At 41.9% G+C, this 20727-nt stretch overlaps 1 protein-coding gene across 1 annotated transcript in view; it reads right to left on the reverse strand.

The window, feature by feature from the left end:
- The window catches only part of CTXN2 (cortexin 2), a 37438-nt gene extending 16983 nt beyond the window's left edge, over window positions 1–20455 (reverse strand). Inside the window, exon 1 of the mRNA XM_058665892.1 lies at window positions 20412–20455. The gene's annotated coding sequence lies outside the window, so the exon portion shown is untranslated. The remainder of the gene's footprint in view (window positions 1–20411) is intronic.
- Window positions 20456–20727: the final 272 nt, after the last annotated feature.

Genomic DNA, 20727 nt, shown 5'->3' on the forward strand with positions numbered 1-20727 from the left:
GCTTGATTAACTTGCTATGCCACAATGCTGCCCTCACCCCTTTGTTTAAGGTTTGTTTATTTGCATGATCTTGTTTAAAGCTTTGTGACTAGGTCCTGAGTGGTTGAAAGCCACTTTATCACTTTGCTCTTTTATTTTTTTCCTTGGAATTCTTCCTCTAGGTCATTTTGCTACCTAACATCTCGAGAGCAGCAGCTAATGCTGAATGTGCTGAAATAGAATTAGCAAGTATAGTAATAGGATGATTAGATTTGATTAGAAAATGACTGTGTGGGATTTTATCAACAGTGAAGGAATTATCTAAGTGAGTGGACTTAAGTGAATTGAACATGATGACACTTCAGTGTAGATAATGACCTAATGCTCATCTATTTGATGAGTCCCATGGAAAATGAGGTTTTATGTTTTTCTGGTAAACTTGTCTGCAAAAAATAATGCATCAAGGGTTTTAGTTCAGAGTGATCTATTTAAATAAATTTAGATCATTTTAACTTTACTTTCTATAAGCCTGTTTCGTTTAAAGTGTGCGTCCAGCCCTCTATTTCTTGTTGGATCTAATGAGTAGGACAGGGTACATTGGGCACAGGGCACAGGATTGCGAGAACCGTCATCACCGCACTATGAATAGGAATTTGCTTAAATTATCTTATAAGGCTAAAGAAATAAACAAAGACAGTAGTATTTTATTTTGCTGCTACATTATGTTGCTTCCATAGTGTGAATCAGTGAATACCAAATTGGCAAATAGGGATGTCAATAGGATGTGGAAATCAATTGCTTTATTTATGATTTTCCCTAATCCATTAATGTTTTGACTACCAAATAAAACGATTGAGCTCTAAGTCCACTAACAGCTGAGTGAAGTAAGCTGTGGAGGAAAATGCTGCTACCCACAACACTCCTTCACTTTCCTTTTCTGATCTTGTCTCAGGTTGACCACATGCTCTCTTGTTGTAAATCAGAACACAGAGTCTTCAGCCTTTCAAGGAAAACGAATTTATTGTGAAGCAGGGTGGCAACTATCCCACAGGATAGCACACCATGGGGAAGGAAAGCAGGGTTTTTATAGTAAAAAAAAAAATGAATATATAAAAAAATCATGCTATGTGCACAACAGCAGGGTGGTCACTGGTAGCAGCCTGTTAATTTAAAAAGCAATAATATCTTGGCAGACAAAGCGAAAGTTACCAAGGTCAGCATGACCTAAAATAGACAATAACCTTAATCAGGCCAGAGGCTCTTAGTGTTCCAAGAGCCTCACCTGAACTCACACTTTTGCAGAGTTCGTGGTTGGTCCAATCACTATTGTCTGTCTTAACTGATCCATATCACTCTATCTTGAAAATACTCCCTGCACAATTGTCCCTGGTTTTCATTTTCTGCTTGGACAGAACTTAGTCTTACATTTTTCCATAATTACATAAACTTGTAAAGCTTAAAATAAAATTGAACTACTTATTTTAACTTATATTTATTTGTATTTTAAAAAAACTTGTTTATTTTTATTTGAAAAGCAGAATGTTTTTCAGAGAGAGAAGGAGAAATAAAAAGGCCTTCCCATCCACTGCTACATTCTCCACATGGCCACACTGGCCAGAACTGAGCTAATCTGAGGTTAGTAGCCAGGAGCCTTGCAGTCTTTCATGTGAGTTCAGGGTCCCAAGGAATTGGGCCGGCATCTGTTGCTTTTCCCAGACCATAAGCAGGGAGCTGGATGGGAAGTGGAGCAGCTGGGATACAAAACAGTGCCCAAATGGGATCCTGGCATGTTGCAAAGTGAAGATTTAGCCACTGAGGCACTGCACTGCGCCCAGGGATGGGTGTTGTTGCATGATAGGTTAAGCTCCTGCTTGGAATGTCCACCTCTGCTATCAGAGTGCCTGGATTCAAGTCTCCCCTCTGCTTCCAATTCAGCTTCCTGTTTGTATGCACCCAGAAATGCATCAGATTACAGCTCAAGGACTTGAGTCATTGCCAGCCATCCAGATCATATGAACAGAGGTTCTGACTTCTGGATTTGTCTTGGCACAGCCCTGAGGATTGCAGTCGTTTAGGGAGTGAACCAGCAGATGGAAGATCTTTTCATCTCTGTTTTTAAAAATTAATAAATGAATGTTTTTTTTAAAAGAAAGTCAAGGGGTCGATGTTGTGTTGTAGCTGGTAGAGTGGTATAGACACTGCTGTTTTTTCAGACTGGCCCTTCTTTCTGCATAATGCACATTGAAGTGAATTTTCATTTCTTGATAACTAATTTTTTTATTAATTATTTTGCATTATGTGACAGTTTCATAGGCTCTGGGAATCCCCCCACCCCTACCCCTCCCCTCCCCCCTGGTGGATTCCTCCACCTTGATGCAGTATTACAGTTCAAATTCAATCAAGATTCTTTCCTTGCAAACATATACCAAGCATGGAGTCCAGCTACTTATTGTCCAGATGGGTTGAACAGTTTCTTGGGGAGACCATTTCTGGTCCGAAGTCAGAGCTGGTAGAATATCATCACAGTCAATTAAGAGTCCCAATATAACATCAACAGCAATTTGCAATATTATGGAATTGACATGGTTTTGAGTAACCAGTATGTTAAAAAAAAAAAAAAAGCAAGTCCTAACCACAACCTATGATTAGCTCATTGACATCTCAATTTTAGTTTATATACAGGACCGGACCGGCTGCTATATACCTTAAAATGGCTATAAGGTACCATTCAGCTGTCTTGTGTCTATTTCATTTTAGTATTTAGCCATTTGTTGTGCTGAAGTATAATTTTGCTGATCTTGGCAGATTTTAGGATAATCTAGACTGGCTTGTAACTCTAACAAGATATTTGTCGACATTTAAGGTGCAGAACATTTTCTGGGGGGGGGTGTGCAGGAAAATCCTCAACACCATGGTGAGGAGTGACTAATCTTTGTGTCCCACCCAGCAAGGCATGAGCCAATCCACGCCAGCTCTTTCCTGTCACATTTCACTCAATATTTCACTTTATTGTTATGCCAAAATTTATTTATCCATTGACCCATGGAGTGATGTTATTGCGGAATTACAAACAAAGATGCTATGAACGTTCATGTGCAGGCTTTTGTGTGGGACAAGTCTGACTCTTTGGTGAATAAGTAAGAGCAGAGGCATTGCATGGTAGGATCTTGTTTGGCTTTATAAGAAGTTTCCAAAGTGGTTTAACTTGCTCATGCCTCCCAGCAATAAATGTCCTTGTTACTCCATGTCCTTGTCAGTATTTGGGGTTGTATATTGAATTTCAGACATTGTGATAGGTTTGTAGCAGTAAATAACTTATGCTGCAATTGGCAATTCCAATTTTCTAAAGAGTCGTGATTTAGATGGTATTTCATAAGTTTATTTTCACCTTTATATCTCTTCTGGTATTTGTCCTAATCTTTTCCTACTTTTTAATTAGTGTATGTGTTTTTTTAATTGTTGAATCAAAAAGTTCTTTGCAAATTTTTGATACAAATACTGTATTGGATATGTGTTTTGTTAAGAATTTATTCTGGGCCAAGTGGCATGACCTAGCGGCTAAAGTCCTCGCCTTGAACACTCCAGGATCCCATATGGGCACCAGTTCTAGTCCTGGCAGCTTCGCTTCCCATCCAGCTCCCTACTTGTGGCCTGGGAAAGCAGTCAAGGACAGCCCAAAGCCTTGAGACCCTGTACCCATGTGGGAGACCCGGAAGCAGCTCCCACGTGGGAGACCCAGAAGAGATTGCTGGTTCCCGGCTTCGGATCGGCACAGCACCAGCCGTTGTGGTCACTTGGGGAGTGAATCATTGGACGGAAGATCTTCCTCTCTGTCTCTCCTCCTCTCTTTGTAATAAAAATAAATAAATCTTAAAAAAAAGAATTTATCCTAGTTTCGGAGTCATCTTTTATTTTCTTAAGTTGTCGTTTATTTTAAGTACATGATTTTGTAGAACTGAAATTTTCTTTTCCAGACATGTGTACACTTTTAAAGAAAAAAAATCTGTAAACTTGAAATAACATTAGTAAAACACAAACCAAATAAATTCACAACTATCATATTTTAAACAAAGCTATAGAATGAATGTTCAGCTGGTAAGATAAGAAGTCATTTTTTGGAAACTCTTAAAGACAACTGCTAATGCCTAACAAGAGGTCTTATCTTCCAACATCACCTGAATGCAGTGGAAAAATAAATCTTAGAAATAGTTATTATTTCTTTGCAAGGAAACGAAAGTTACAGAAAGAAAAGGAGGTATCTTTCATGTGCGAGTTTACTCCCCAAATGACCACAAGAAGCGGGGCTGGCCCAAAGCTGGGAGCCAGGAGCTGTTTCTGCATCTCCTGCATGCGTGCAGAGACCTGAAGACCATCCATACTCTCATGCTTTTCCAGGCCATGCCAGGGAGCTTGATAGGCAGAGAAGCACCGAGGTCTCGCACGCATATGAGATACTGGCACTGCAGGTATGCAGGCGGAGGATTATCTAGTTATGGCATGGCACTGGCTCTGGACAATAAGCCTAAATTACTGGTTATTGTTTAAAGGAGTACTTAAAAATAGGTTAGAGTGAGCGTTTTGAGGACTAATTTACATAATCCTTATATAACATTATAAATTCACATAGCATCTTCAAAAAGGATTTTTTTTTTTAATTTAACAGGCAGAGCTATAGTAAGAGAAGGAGAGACAGATTTTCCATCCTCAGGTTGACTCTGTAAATAGCTGTAACTGCCAAAGCTGAGTTGGTCTGAAATTGGGAGCCAGGAGCTTCTTCCAGGTCTCTCATTTGGGTGCAAGGTCCCAAAGCTTTGGACTGTCTTCAACTGTTTTCCCACGTCATAAGCAGGGAGCTGGATGGGAAGTGGAGCAGCTGGGACACAAACTGGTGCCCAAGTGGGCTGTTGTCACCACAGATCACCCACTATGCCGCCGTTGCATTAACCCCTAATAAGCTATTCTTCTGTGACTGTTCCTAGGACATCAAATGGTGCTCAAACAATAGGCAGATGGAAAAATAAGCTCTGTTTTTTTTTTTTTTCAGAAAATATGTTGACACTAGTTGACAGAAATATTAGAGATGTAGATGCAGAATTGTAGTTTGATGTTCATGGACACTTAGGGATGCCTACATTTGCTTTGTGACTTTGGGACAGTCAGAACATCCACCCCTCAATTAAGAATACCATTGTAGGCTCCTTAGTAACCTGCAGGATATTACAGAGAAATTGAAACTTGTTAAAGGAGTAATAGGAATACTATGTCACAGTGTTTTTGCATACTTTATCACCTTTAGAAGGACTGGATTTATAAATCTACTAGGTACAGTGAATTACTGTATTGTTACACAAAATAAAGACCAGATTTCCTAAGCAGACAAAAAGTTAGATGACTTCTGATAATTATAAATGGAATTTAAATTGCCTTTCAAACCATGGTAGCATAGAATTACTTTAACCACTCCTCTGCTGTATGAAAAAAGCCCCATGGTAACAGCCAGCCAATCATTATAAAGATGAATCAGCCTCCTCATTTTTCTCTGTATAAGCCAACCTGAAATTCCATGCCTCTGTGTTGCTTCTGATCACTTTCAGTTCAAGGTCTCTCCATTTGTAAATTGTCTAGCTGTGTGCATAATAAATGTTAAAATCCTGAATTTGCTCTTATTCCATGTTTGATGGGATCAGTGAACACATGAGTAGAGTAGTCCTCTCCTTTGTGTGTGTGCTCCTCCCAGAGCATACCAAATGCATGGAAATGGCGCTGAACATTGCCTGATAATATTCAGCATCATTCTCATTTTTCTAAGCTCTCCTCCCATGAGATAGTTCTCAAATTCTGTGGTCAGCAATATTCCAACCAAAATCCAACCAGTGAGAGATGTTGTTGCAAAATTTTGGAGGAAGAAGAGAAGAAATGATTGTTCTCAGTGACAGTTGAGGGTAACTTTGTTGGTATCAGTAAGTGGCAGGTGGCAAATTATGTCAGCAGCTCCTGCATTGGACATGAGGAGTCCTGAGACTTACTTGCTGCTCCAGGTCAGAGATCACTGGTGGTGCTTGCCTATGATTCTCATCCTTCCTGAGTTTTCAAATTCTAGCAATAACTTCCAGACTTTGCTCTCCAAACTCTATCGATGGTTGCGTAAGACTGAATCTCTTTCTGCCTGGCATATCCACAGTATTTGAATGAGTCAAAACATCTATTTCTTTTTTAAAAATTTTTTGCAAAATAATGATTACATGGTTGGTCAGGGTAGGTAGGATCAAGATTTAGTGAAAATTGGGTGAATTCATTGCTTCCAAATGTGCTATTTCTTCTTGTTGTTACTGGGGGAAGGGGAGAGACAAAGGGGGAAACCACTCATGACTTTATACACGTCCCAGTATCCAAGGATGAGGAACTGCCATCTCATATCAACCCAGAGTCTCAATGTATGCATATTCTGAGGTTTCTGTCCAATTGGTTTAGGTAGTTCTGAAATGCTGCTGATCTTCCACCCTTGGGGTTCATGATTCCCACACCCACTTAGTAAGTAGGCCCTGGGACCTGGGCTAAGAGACCCAAGCCATGCCAGATCCCCCACCCCCAGGGTTCATGAAATCAACACCCACCTAGGAGGTGGGACCCAAAATCTGGGCCAAGTGACCCATATCCCACCGGTTCCCCTGTTCCAGGGGCTCAGGAACCCATATGCCACCACAAAGGTGGTACCCATGACCTGAGCCAAGATACCAAATCACTGTCAGATCCTCTGTCCCTGGGACTCATGTACTCGGCCCCCTGTTGGGCCCAGGCTGACAACTCGCCTCACCTCAGCATCTGCAGTATTATATGCAGCCTGACCTAGTTTAGTCTGCCCCCGGTTCCAGCTCCTGTTGGTGGATGCTGCAGCCTATCCCAGCCCAGCCTGATTGCTGTCCTGGTTCTAATGTGAACTGGCTGGTGTTGCAGCCCAACCTGGCTCCTCCTGCCCCCTGCCCTGGTTCTTAGATCTGCCACTGGGTGTTATGTGCTGGCCCAGACTAATCTGTCCCCAGACCTGACCCACATGTACTGTAACCTGACATGGTCTGGGCTGCTCCTTGCCTTGCTTCTTGTGCTCACCTGCAGGGTTTGCATTCCAATGAAGGTATTTCCTAAGCTCCTCCATCGAGTCTCCTCCCTGTGGCAGTTCTTGCACATACCAGTGGGTTGTTGACCCAGATTGACTTTGTCCACCTTCTCTCCTGGAAAGAACAGTGGCCTTGCTCAACCGACCACACCCATTCTGGTTTTTGTTGGTTGTTGTGGGTGGTCCGAGAGGCTTTGTTCCGCGCCCAGACACAGCTTTCACGTGATTCAGTGGAAGCCAAGACCTAGTCTGGCCTGTTGTACATCCAACCTGGCTCTCACAAATACCAGTGGGGATTTGTCACTCCATTGTCTCAGTGCACACCTGCACCAGTGCAGTCTGTAGCCATGTACAGCCATGCCTGCTGCCCTCAATCCTACTCTTGTTCTCAACAGTGGGAACCCCATCTCAGCTGCCCCCCCCCTTTAGCTCCCAAGCAAGGCCTGACCCCATCTGCAGTTCTTGGGCGAGCCAGCAGAGATTGCTGTTCCACAGGGGTGGACCAGGCCCATATTGTCCCCACAAATTTTGCTATCGGACCCACTTCTCTCACCCTTATTCTCCCTTCCAAACCACTTTGGTGTCAGTCCCCTACATACATACACGTATCATGGACTTACAAATGGAAGTCCCTCAGCTATAATTCCTAACCTGGGCATCAAAAACCACAGGTCATCTCCCACTGCCACTTCTGTGATTCCATCATCCCCCTATAAATAAAGACCCTCTCTCTGATCATGAGTGTGCACCCGTGGGTGGCCCGAGAGGCTTTGCCCAGCATCTTTGGTTCCCCGGGCTGCCTGACTACAGGCACCCAGTGGGTCAAAATTGAGATAGCAGGAATTCAATGGTAATACTTAAAGGCAACAGAAGTTATTTATATCCCTAAGAAGTTTGGAAATAGGCATCCCATGGCTTGCTCAAGGACTCTATGAGGTCACTTGTTTATGAATTTCCTAACTTTCTGATTTGTCTTCTTTAGTTTGTGGTGCTTATCTTCATACCTATTGACTCACAGCTTTAAGTTTTATACTCCCTTCCCTCTGGCCTCACAGGAAGGCAGGAAGGCAGGCAGGCAGACAGGCAAAGAGATTATTGGAAAAGTAAACACTCTCCCAGAATCTAGTATGTGAATATTACTATTGGCAACACGTTAAATAGAGTGGTGTGCTATGGCCATTCCTAATGGGTTAGCTGCTCACATTGCTATCCTAAAAAAAATTGTGATCTTTCGTGCAGAAAGGGAAAATGGATATTCCATGGAAAAACCTCAGTGTTGTGCAGTGTAAAGCAAAGGAGCAAATAAGAATCAATGGAAATAATGGCTTCAAAAAACCACTGCTTGTAACTGACCACAGCGTAGTGAAAACTATGAAGCAAATCAGTCATCTCAACTAAAAATAATGGCTATCAGGATTTAGTTCAGCTATATGCAATGGAAAGTCCCTACTCCCTCAAAGCAGGAATTTAATCAAGATAATTTCTTTTCTCCTCTTGAAAACAAGTCTGACGGTAAACATGTCTGTATTATTATCATAGTTTCATGGTGCCATTATAGATCCAAAGTGTATTTCACTATACTCAGCTCTGAACTTTCAATAACAAGATCATTCTTGGCCCAACTCGGTTGCTTTTGCTTACAGACATCATTTCTTTACCCCAAAGCAGGAAGAGGCAACAGAAGACCAGAGGACTGTTTATACAGCTAAGTCAGCTTTTTCTAAGAAAGTACCCACACAGTACCCATGAAATTTATGCAGATATCTTATTGTCCAGACATAGTCTCAGGGGTACATGTAACTGCAAGGGAGGCTAGAAAACATGGTTTCTAGTAATAGTCATAGCTACCATTTGATTTTCTATGAGCAAATAAGAAGAGAAGATGGATTATGTCAAGTATATTTTTTCTGTCATCACCATTTATAGGGTTATCTTCCTATAGGAAGAATAGCATGTGGACTGAATTTCACAACTTATCACTAAAATAAAGATACTTTCTCTTTAAGTGTTGTAATTAAAAATCGAGAATGATGCTAAAAAGGATAATTAGTTAAAATAATATTCAAAACAAAGCAATTCTTTTCACCGATACTCTGATTTAGGATACTGGACTGAGGATAGTTAAAACCTTGCCATGTGATATCCATGATTTTGGACAGAGGAAGCTCAGTTCATGGAATTTTTTAAAAAGATTAACTTATCTTTGAAAGGCAGAGTTAGAGAAAATGAGAGACATAGAGAACAAGAGCAAGTGAGAGACATTTTCTATCCACTAGGTAATTCCCTAGATGTTCATAATGGCCAGAGCCTGGCAAAGCTGAAGCCAGGACCCAGGAACTTCTTTTGAGATTCCCAAGTTGGTACAGGCGCTTAGGTACTTGGGCCATCTTCCATTGCTTTTCCGGGTGCATCAGCAGGGAGCTGAATTGGTAGTGGAGCAGCAGGGACTTGAACCAGGGACTTGAGATGCTGGTACTGCAGACCAAGGCTTAACTCACCGTACCATAGTGCAGGCCCCGATTCATGGAGAAAGGAGTAGTTATGTCTAGAGGAAGTTATGTCTATAGTTTTGTCTGTAGGATAGATTTCTTGGAAATTTGCTCTTCTGATCTTTTAAGGGTGAGATTATGGAACAGGCAGGTTAGTATCAGTTAAACTGGTTAAGAAATCAGTAGAATGTTTTAAAAAATTAGGATTTGACTTTCCGAAAAAAGATGGCCGACTGCAGAGAGCTGGTGTAGGGTAGAGTAGGGAAGGAGGGGAGCCGATCCAGCAGAGAAACAGGCCAGGAGGCGCGAAACTGTAGGGAGAAGAGCAAGAAGGTCACTGGAGTTCACTAAAGCAAGAAGATCTACACAGCGTGAAGGAACAGCCGCAAAAAGTAGGAAAGAAAATACAGCACGCTGCGAGAAACCTGGTGAGTCACGATCCCAGGCAGGGGGAAGGCGGCAGAGGCTCAACCGCCCCAGGGAAAACAGAGGCGGCTGGAAAGATAGGCGCCCACACCGACAGGGGCACCAGTCCCCTGGAAGGCAGGAGCCCCCAGAGGAGGCTACTGGACTGATCATTGGGTGCATTATCCCTACAGAAGTGGAGGAAAAGCAGGGGAGATTTCCCAGAGGCTTGCCTACCCGCTGCTCAGCGGCTGTGGGAGAGTGCAGAGGGAACAGGAGCGGCGCTGTGGGACTGGGGCTCAGAGATCCCCGTATGGGCTCCGAGCTGTGGACTGGCTGCGGGAGAGTCCGTGGATCTTGTTGCTGGACTCGCCCGGAGCCCCAGAGGCTGGGCAACGCTCGACAGGGCCTCACGTCCTGGGCAGAGGAGCAGACTAGTGGGGGCACGTCTCACCTCAAGGGCTCTGTGCCTCTCAGAGATCCGCTTCCACCCTTGAGAGAGTGCAGCTGAGGAAGTGGCTTCTTCAGGGCGGAGTCCCCAGCTGGGCTCAGCTAGAGAGGCCAGACCGGAGCGGGCTCAGCTGAACTGGCCGGACAGGTTTTCCCAGCAGGAGCCCGCTCCGAAAGACCTGCCTGCGGTGTTGCAGCCCTCGGCGGAGCAGCGCTTCCGAGTTTGGCAATGGGGCCGCGGAGATCTCCAGCCCAGCACAGGCCGGGGTTGGGGATTTTAGGCTCCGAGCAGCAGGAGCCCTTGCTGTGCTAACCTCAAGCCCTGAAGGAGAGTCTCGGCTCAGCACTGAGGCAGAGACCCCCGCTGTATTAGCCTTGTGACCCAAAGCCCAGGTGTGGCTCAGCAGAGTGAATCTGTAGGGCACTGCCTTTGAGAGGGAGCCACAGGGGAAGGGGCCTGGCACTAGGGCTGGCCCACAAAGCCTCCTGACCCAGCTCGGGGCTGTGATCTACAGACCCTGAAAGCAGCTGGTGACTCAGGCAGTAAGCCCTGCTGGGCTCAGCCGGAGACCCCAAACCAGAGCCGGCTCAGCTGAATCATCCCTAAAATCTCAAAACAACAAGAAGCAAAAACACAATGAGGAGAAGTATCAGAAAAAGCAATGACCCAGAGGAAAGATCAAGCACTCCCTCCCAATACAACCAAAAACTAATCTCAATATCTGAGATGCAAGACGAAGACATAGAGGAACTATCAGATAAGGACTTTAAGAAGCTAATGATGAAATTCGTCAGAGAGAGTGAAAAGCGCTGGGAAGAGTCTAAGGCATTCGAAAACCATATCACTGCAGAAATAAATCAAGTCAAAAAGGGAATCCTCGATATAGAGCACAAAATTGAAAGCCTAACCAACAGAATGAACACAGCAGAGGACAGAATATCAGAATTGGAAGACAATCAGAATGAAAGGCAGCAGCTCATCAAACAGTTGGAGACAAATCTAGAGAAAGCCAATAGGTCCATACAGGAAACGAAAGACAACCTCAAAAAATCAAATATTAGACTAATAGGCCTTCCCGAAGGAGTGGAAAAGGAGACAGGCTTGCAACGGGTGCTCAATGAGATAATACAGGAGAACTTCCAGAATACTGGAAATATAAATCCAGCACAAATCCAGGAAGGACAAAGAACCCCCAGTAGATACGACCCAAACAAATTGTCTCCCAGACATGTGGTCCTCAAGCTACCTTCAAGTGAATACAAGGAAACCATTCTAAGACAAGTAAGAAAAAAGGATAAGATTACTTTCAGGGGAAGGGAAATCAGGATCACAGCCGACCTATCAGAAGAAACGCTCCAAGCAAGGAGAGAATGGGGTAAAACCTATCAAATCCTGAAACAAAACAACTGCCAACCAAGAATAATGTACCCAGCAAAGCTCTCATTTATATTTGAGAATGAAATCAAATACTTCAACAGTAAAGAGAAACTCGAAGAATACATCAACACAAAACCAGCTCTGGAAAATCTCCTCAGGAAGGTGCTAAACCCAGAGAGAAAAAATACAAACCAAAATCAAAGATGGCAAATGGGAAGACCTCCCCACTAAAATCCATACAAGAAAAGTCAACCAATCAGAAACTCTAATAGTCGCAAATACACACTTGCACACTTACACTCATGGCAACCCAAAACCAATTCCTCTCAATATTATCTCTAAACACAAATGGCTTAAACTCACCAATCAAAAGGCATAGATTAACGGACTGGATCATCAAACAGCACCCAACTATATGTTGCCTACAAGAGACACATCTAACCAGAAAATCCTGTAAGAAATTTAAAGTGAAAGGATGGAAAAAGACATTTCATGCCAATGGACGAGAAAAAAAGGCTGGTGTAGCTGTTCTAATCTCAGATGACCTAGACTTCAAGCTGACAGACATCAAAAAGGACAGAGAAGGACATTATATATTGGTGAAGGGACTGATCCATCAAGAAGTAATTACAATCGTGAACATATATGCACCTAATTCCAATGCGCCTAGCTTCGTGAAGCAACTACTTACAGACTTAAGGGGAGACATAGATACACACACAATAATAGTGGGCGATCTTAACACCCCGCTAACAACTATAGACAGATCAACAAAACAAAAACTCAACAAAGAAACAACAGAGCTCGTACAAACATTAGAACAACTAGACTTGGTAGACATTTATAGAATTTTTTATCCTAAGACCACAGATTATACATTTTTTTCAGCAGTGCATGGCACCTTCTCCAGGATCAACCACATGATAGGACACAAAGCAAATCTAAATAACTTCAAAAAGATAGGAATCATACCATGTACCCTCTCAGACCACCACGGAATGAAACTGGAAATCAGCAATTCAAAATGCCCAAGGAAATACAGAAACTCTTGGAGGTTGAACAATATGCTATTAAACGAACAATGGGTCAGGGAAGAAATTAAAGATGAGATCAAAAAATTTATGGAAACCAATGAAAACTCTGATACAACATTCCAAAACTTGTGGGACACTGCCAAAGCAGTGCTACGGGGTAAACTCATCGCAATTGGAGCTCATGTCAAGGCCCAAGAAAGTCGCCAAATACAGGAACTAACCACACACCTCCAGGAATTGGAAAAGCAGCAACAGATGAGCCCCACACACAACAGGAAACAAGAAATCATCAAAACAAGGGAGGAAATCAACCAGATAGAAATAAAAAAAACCATACACAAAATCAACGAATCAAAAAGCTGGTTTTTTGAAAAGATAAACAAAATAGACACCCCGCTGGCCCGTCTGACAAAGAAAAAACAAGAGAAAGCAAGAATTAACAGCATCAAAGATGAAAAAGGCAACATAACAACAGACATTACAACCATTAAGAACATAATCAGAAATTACTACAAAGCACTGTACTCCAACAAATCAGAAGACCACCAAGAAATGGAAAAGTTCTTAGACTCACACAACCTGCCAAAACTTAGCCCAGAGGCAACAATCAACCTGAACAAACCCATAACTGAAGTAGAGATTGAATCAGTGATTAAAGACCTCCCAACAAAGAAAAGCCCAGGCCCAGACGGCTTCACTCCAGAATTCTACAAAACATTCCGAACAGAACTAACCCCAATCCTCTACAAACTCTTCAAAACAATAGAAAAGGAAGCAACCCTTCCAAACTCATTCTATGAAGCCAACATTACCTTAATCCCAAAACCGGGCAGAGATCCTACAGAGAAAGAAAACTACAGACCTATCTCTTTGATGAACATTGATGCTAAGATTCTCAACAAAATCCTAGCCAACAGAATTCAAAAACACATCAGACAGATCATTCATCCAGATCAAGTGGAATGCAGGGATGGTTCAACATTCGGAAATCCATAAATGTGATACACCACATCCAAAAACTGAAAAGCAAGAATCACATGATAGTATCAATAGATGTAGAAAAAGCTTTCGACAAAATTCAGCACAACTTCCTGCTAAAGACTCTAACCAAGGTAGGCATAGATGGAAAAATCCACAACATAATCAAAGCAATATATGAAAAACCCAATGCCAGCATCATACTGAATGGAGAAAAACTGGAACCCTTCCCACTGAGATCTGGAACAAGACAGGGATGTCCGCTTTCTCCGCTGCTATTCAACATAGTTCTAGAGGTACTCGCTGAGGCCATAAGACAAGAAAAAGAAATCAAAGGAATCCAAATGGGAAATGAAGAAGTCAAGCTTTCACTATATGCAGATGACATGATTCTTTATATGGAAGAGCCAAAAGGCTCAACACAGAGACTACTAGAACTTATACGAGAGTTCGGTAGAGTGGCAGGGTACAAAATTAATGAACAAAAATCAACAGCCATAGTGTATGCTAACAGCCCCAAGTTGGAAAAAGATCTAACCAGCAAGATACCATTCAAAGTAACAAAGGAAAGCATGAAGTATCTGGGAATTAACCTAACCAAAAATGTAGGAGACCTATTTGAAGAAAACTACAAACTACTTAAAAAAGAAATTGAACAAGATCTAGAAAGATGGAGTAACATCCCATGCTCCTGGATAGGTAAAATCAATATCATTAAAATGTCTATACTGCCAAAAGCAATATATACATTCAACGCAATCCCAATCAAATTGCCCAAAACATTCTTCACAGATCTGGAAACAATGATTCAAAGGTTCATCTGGAAACACAAAAAACCACGAATAGCTAGAACCATTCTCAAGAACAGGAAGTTAGCAGGGGGAATCACAGTTCTGGACCTCTGGACATACTATAGGGCAGTGGTTATCAAACCAGCCTGGTACTGGCAAAAAAATAGAGAAGAAGATCAATGGAGCAGAATAGAAACACCAGATGGGAACCCACAGAAATACAGCCAAATAATCTTTGACAAAAAGACAAATGACAACCCAGGCAAATGGGAAGGTCTGTTCAATAAATGCTGTTGGGACAACTGGTTGATAGCCTGCAGAAACAAAAAGATAGACCCACATCTTTCACCATATACTAAGATCAAATCCAAATGGATAAAATATTTAAACCTACATCCAGAAACCTTCAAACTTTTGGAAGAAAATGTTGGAAACACACTGCAACACTTAGGGGTAGGCCCTCACTTCCTAAAAAAGACTCCAAATGCAGTAGAAATCAAGACCAAAATAAACAATTGGGACCTCATCAAACTAAGAAGCTTCTGTACAGCTAGAGAAACAATCAACAAAGTAAAAAGGCAACCCACAGAATGGGAGAAGATCTTCGCACACGACTTAGGTGATAGAGGGCTGATCTCCAGAATATACAAAGAGCTACAAAACAACCAAAATGTCAAAACAAACAAGCCACTCAAGAAATGGGCATGGGAAATGGGCAGACACTTCACAAAGGAACAAACCCAAATGGCAAATAAACATATGAAAAAATGCTCAAGTTCCCTGGCAATAAGGGAAATCCAAATTAAAACATCAATGAGGTACCACCTAACGCCAGTAAGACTGGCCCACATGAATAAAAGCACCAACAACACTTGTTGGCGAGGTTGCGGAGAAAAGGGAACCCTACTCCACTGCTGGTGGGGCTGCAGGCTGGTACAGCCTCTATGGAAATCAGTATGGAGAACATTCAAACAACTCAAATACAACATACCGTACGACCCGGTAATAGCACTCCTAGGAATATATCCAGAACACTTGTTTTATGAGAAACCAACATGCACTCCTATGTTCATAGCAGCACAATCAGTAATTGCAAAAACATGGAAGCAGCCAAAATGCCCATCAACAGAGGATTGGATAAGAAAGCTATGGTTCATCTACTCCATGGAATACTACTCAGCTATTAAAAAAAACAAAATGCAGTTCTTTGTGGCCAAATGGGCCAAACTGGAAACCATAATGCTAAGGGAAATGAGCCAATCCCAAAAGGTTAAATACCACATGTTTGCCTTAATTTAAGATGATATGATCTTATGTATAACATGTTATGTTTTGAATGTTATAGGTTGTGTATAAACTAAAATTGAAATGTCAATGAGGTGGTCACAGAAGGTGGCTGGGAACTCGCATTTACTTTTAACATATTGGTTACTCATTACTATGTCAATTAATTCCATGGTGATGTAAATTTTTGCTGATGGTATGTTGGAGCTTTTAATTGATCGGGATGATAGTCTGCTGGCTCTGTCTTCAGACCAGAGAGGGTATACCTAAGAAGCTGTTGAACTTGACTGGACAATAAGATACTGGACTCTATGTTTGGTATATGCTTGCAATGGGGGAATCTCAACTGAACTTGAACTGTGGTTATGCAACAAGGTGGAGGAATCCACCATGGTGGGAGGGTTTGGGGAGGGGTGGGGAGAATCCCAGTACCTATGAAACTGTGTCACATAATACAATGTAATTAATGAATTTAAAATAAAATTAAAAAGAAAAAAAAATTAGGATTCAAGTAAATATATAGAAATTGTAGGAATCTTTAGACATTTAGGAAAAAAGAAATGTCTCAATATTGTTTATAAAAAGCGAAAGTATATTTAGGGCCTGGTGCTGTGGCCTAGCAGCTAAAGTCCCCGCCTTGAAAGCACTGGAATCCCATATAGATGCCGGTTCCAATCCCAGCAGCCCCGCTTCCCATCCAGCTCCCTGCTTGTGGCCTGGGAAAGTAGTTGAGGACGGCTCAAAGCCTTGAGATCCTGCACCCATGTGGGAAACCCAGAGGAGGTTCCTGGCTCAGATAATTGTCTTAATTCTAAACTTTCCTTGGTTTGTGGGAGTTTTTCTATAGGATGAATTTTTTGGAATATTCAGTTTTTGCAAAACAGATTTCTTAAACAGAGTGGTACAAGAGGAGAGAGAGAAACAGAATCAATTGTAGGATTAAGATTAAACATATCTTTCTACTTTTGATAACGAACAGCTAGATTATCATCATGGAATGAATTTAGGAAAAACGGAAACATGTATGGACTTAAGAGAGAGAAACAGTCAGTCACTAGACTAAGATTAAATATCCTCCTACTGGTGATAACCAACAGCTAGATTATCATCATGGAGTGAATTTAGGAAAAAGGGAGACATATTAGGACTTGAATTACAACCCACAGTATTTTCAAATTTCCAAATTCATTTCTAAGGTTTAAAAAAGAAATTTCTTACCTTCTAACATTTAAAGATATACTACTCTATATCAAACCATAATTTTATAGTCAGGCAAACTTACTAAAGAGTTAGACTGTGATTTTTGTTTCACTTTATATTATTGATCTCACTTTTAAAGAAAAGATTCCAGTTACAGAGTCAGAGTTACAGGGGTGGGGGTGGAAATCTTCCATTCTCTGGCTTACTGTCCATCTGGTCAGAAATGCAGTAGCCAGAGCTGGGCAAGGCTGAGGGCCAGGAATTAGGGGTTTTAACTAGGTCTCCAACATGAGTACAGAGGCAAAGAGATTTGTGCCATATTCTTCTGCTTTCCCAGGTGCATTATCAAGGGGATGGATTGGAAGTGGAGCAACCAGGTCATGCACTGACATCCATAGCGGATGCTGGCGTTGTAGGCAGCAGCTTAACCTGTTATGCCACCATGTCAACCCCTGCCTTTTTTTTTTTTAGATTTTTATTAATATTTTGCATTATGTGACAGTTTCATAGGCTCTGGTAATCCCCTCACCCCTACCCCTCCCCTCCCCCCTGGTGGATTCCTCCACCTTGATGCAGTATTACAGTTCAAATTCAATCAAGATTCTTTCCTTGCAAACATATACCAAGCATAGAGTCCAGCTACTTATTGTCCAGATGGGTTGAACAGTTTCTTGGGGAGACCATTTCTGGTCCGAAGTCAGAGCTGGTAGAATATCATCACAGTCAATTAAGAGTCCCAATATAACATCAACAGCAATTTGCAACATTATGGAATTGACATGGTTTTGAGTAACCAGTATGTTAAAAAAAAAACAAAAAAAGCAAGTCCTAACCACAAGCTATGATTAGCTCATTGACATCTCAATTTTAGTTTATATACAGGACCGGACCGGCTGCTATATACCTTAAAATGGCTATAAGGTACCATTCAGCTGTCTCGTGTCTATTTCATTTTAGTATTTAGCCATTTGTTGTGCTGAAGTATAATTTTGCTGATCTTGGCAGATTTTAGGATAATCTACACTGGCTTGTAACTCTAACAAGATATTTGTCGACATTTAAGGTGCAGAACATTTTTTTGGGGGGAGGGTGTGCAGGAAAATCCTCAACACCATGGTGAGGAGTGACTAATCTTTGTGTCCCACCCAGCAAGGCATGAGCCAATCCACGCCAGCTCTTTCCTGTCAGATTTCAAGCTCTACTTTCTGTTGTTTGTCTATTTATTTTAGTTTTTTTTTTTTAGTTTGTATGATTGTCTGTTTGCTGTGAGAGGTTTTCGGAGCGATCCCGATGGTCACTGCGAGGGAGGGCAAGACAAATAGAAAAGCTGATGATTCACTCAGGGGCCATTCCACAATCCTCCTTGATGACAGGATCCTGAACAGTGATCCTGGTCCCCAAATTATTTGTCAGTTTCATCTACAGCTGAGTTTGACGTGTGACCAAGTTTGTAGAAGTACTGTATATGAGTTCTGGATAGAAGCTTTTCTTTCTGGATCTGTAGTGACCTCTATTGTAGACATAATATCCAGTTCCTCAATAACCATCTTGGGTCATGGGTAAACTTTGGTGATGGAAGGCTCACACTGGGATGTTGATATTCATGCTGTGGGCATCTGGGTCCATCATGACTGTGTAGCTACTATACTATCTCTGCTATCTCCCCCTACGTTTCTTTAACTTGGGAGGATAATAACATGGCTCTTACTTAAGATGCTATGACTCTCAGTTGCCGTTATTAGCAGGAGACCACAACTCCTAAATGATACGCACAAAATTGTAAATATCTTGGAATTTTTGATTTAAACTTTTAGATACGTACAATGGTTTCTATCTTATCTGCGTTTACATACACATACATCAATTTATAAGATAAATTAAGTTGTTACATGAAGTTGTAGCAGTAATGTGTGCAGCCAGAAAGGACCACACCTTTGTAATGAGTAAACTTGAGCATTACTAAAGAGGGTTTTTTTTTAATGCACATAAATGAATTAAAAGAAAACCAGTAATGAGGAAGAAAGGAAACCATAGAGATGGAATTCATCAATATGTTGTTAATAGCCACTGTTACCTCTTGCAGATTTATCTATGCTCAGCACTGTATTAATAGTGTGACACAGGAGAGACCAAGGATCAATCCGCAGAGCGTTCAGTGTAAGGGGTGATCATGCTCTTGTCTTCAGAAGCTGCCCCAACTCTCTCCCTATCCTAAGACCCAGCTCTCCTATGAAGCTCTTGCTGATCTCCTGTAGGAATTAAAAGCTCTTGATGATGTATTTATCAAATCAAAACCAGAATACAATGAGTGAGGCATTTGTCATAGGCATAAAATTTGAAGGCAGTACCCAAAAGCTCAGTAATGAAGGTAAATATTTTAATGGAATACTTTGATACACTATAACATGTGGACCATTCTCTTGTGTTTGTCAACAATTTTTAATTAGATTTTGCTTTTATCTCAGCTATAGTACTCGGTGCTTTTTAATGAATGTATTCTCTCAACAAGACTGTACAAAAATTTTGTATTCTGCATGTGCCTTCTACTCTTTTTTTTTTTTTAGATTTTTATTTATTTTATTACAAAGTCAGATATACAGAGAGGAGAGACAGAGAGGAAGATCTCCCGTCCGATGACTCACTCCCCAAGTGAGCCGCAACGGCCGGTGCTGCGCCAATCCGAAGCCGGGAACCAGGAACCTCCTCCGGGTCTCCCACGCGGGTGCAGGGTCCCAAGGCATTGGGCCTTTTAGGGGTCAGTGCCATGGCATAGTAGGCTCAGCTTCTGCTTGAGGCACCAGTTCAAGCACAGGCAGCTCTTCTTCTGATCCTGCCCCTGATTATGGCCTAGGAAGGCAGTGGAGGAGGGTCTAAGTCCTTGGGCCTCTGGACCCACTTACAAGACCCAGAAAAAGCTCCCTCCTCCTGCCTTCTGACCAGGCCAGCTCCAGCTGTCAGCAACCTTTGGGGGTGGAAGGTGTCTCTCTCTCACCTTCTCTTCTCACTGTAATTTTGCCTTTGAAATAATAATGTCTTTTAAAAATAGTACTTTTTAAAGTTTTTTTTTTGGCAAGAAGATACTGTACTAAGGACCGTGGAATTAAGCTTTCATTGCTAAATTCTGTTACAGTCAAAAGGGTAACATAGAATGAGGAATATATGGAAGTATTTATACAGTAGCACCCTCGGAAAGCCACCTGACTTCTCTTTCACTAACAACCTGCTTGAGCCTCCTGACGCAGTGTTTTGGACTGTTTTGTATTTGCACAGTACTTTGCCCTCCATACACTGTTCTCTTTCAATCCTCACCTCAGTCCTGTAAGGTAGCTGCTGTAATTCTCTTTGTGGCGTAGACGGATGAAGTGACTTGCTTAGGGTTACAGATAGAGGGCAGCAGGATTAGGATGCTCCTGCAGATTTTCTGTGTCAACATCAAATGCTATTTCTGCTTCTGCAGACTCTAGGCCTCAGGAGTACTGAGGAGCAAACATCTGGGCAGCGACTATCACAGTGTTCACTGTGTTCCTGAAACAACACAGGTGGAATTCCCACGCATCCCTCATCATGAGTATAATCTGCCCGTGGGCTTGTAAAAAAAGTAGATTCACTTCTCAGGCACAAGATG

Source organism: Ochotona princeps, chromosome 6 (genome assembly GCF_030435755.1).
Source record: "Ochotona princeps isolate mOchPri1 chromosome 6, mOchPri1.hap1, whole genome shotgun sequence".
Taxonomy (NCBI): Eukaryota; Metazoa; Chordata; class Mammalia; order Lagomorpha; family Ochotonidae; genus Ochotona; species Ochotona princeps.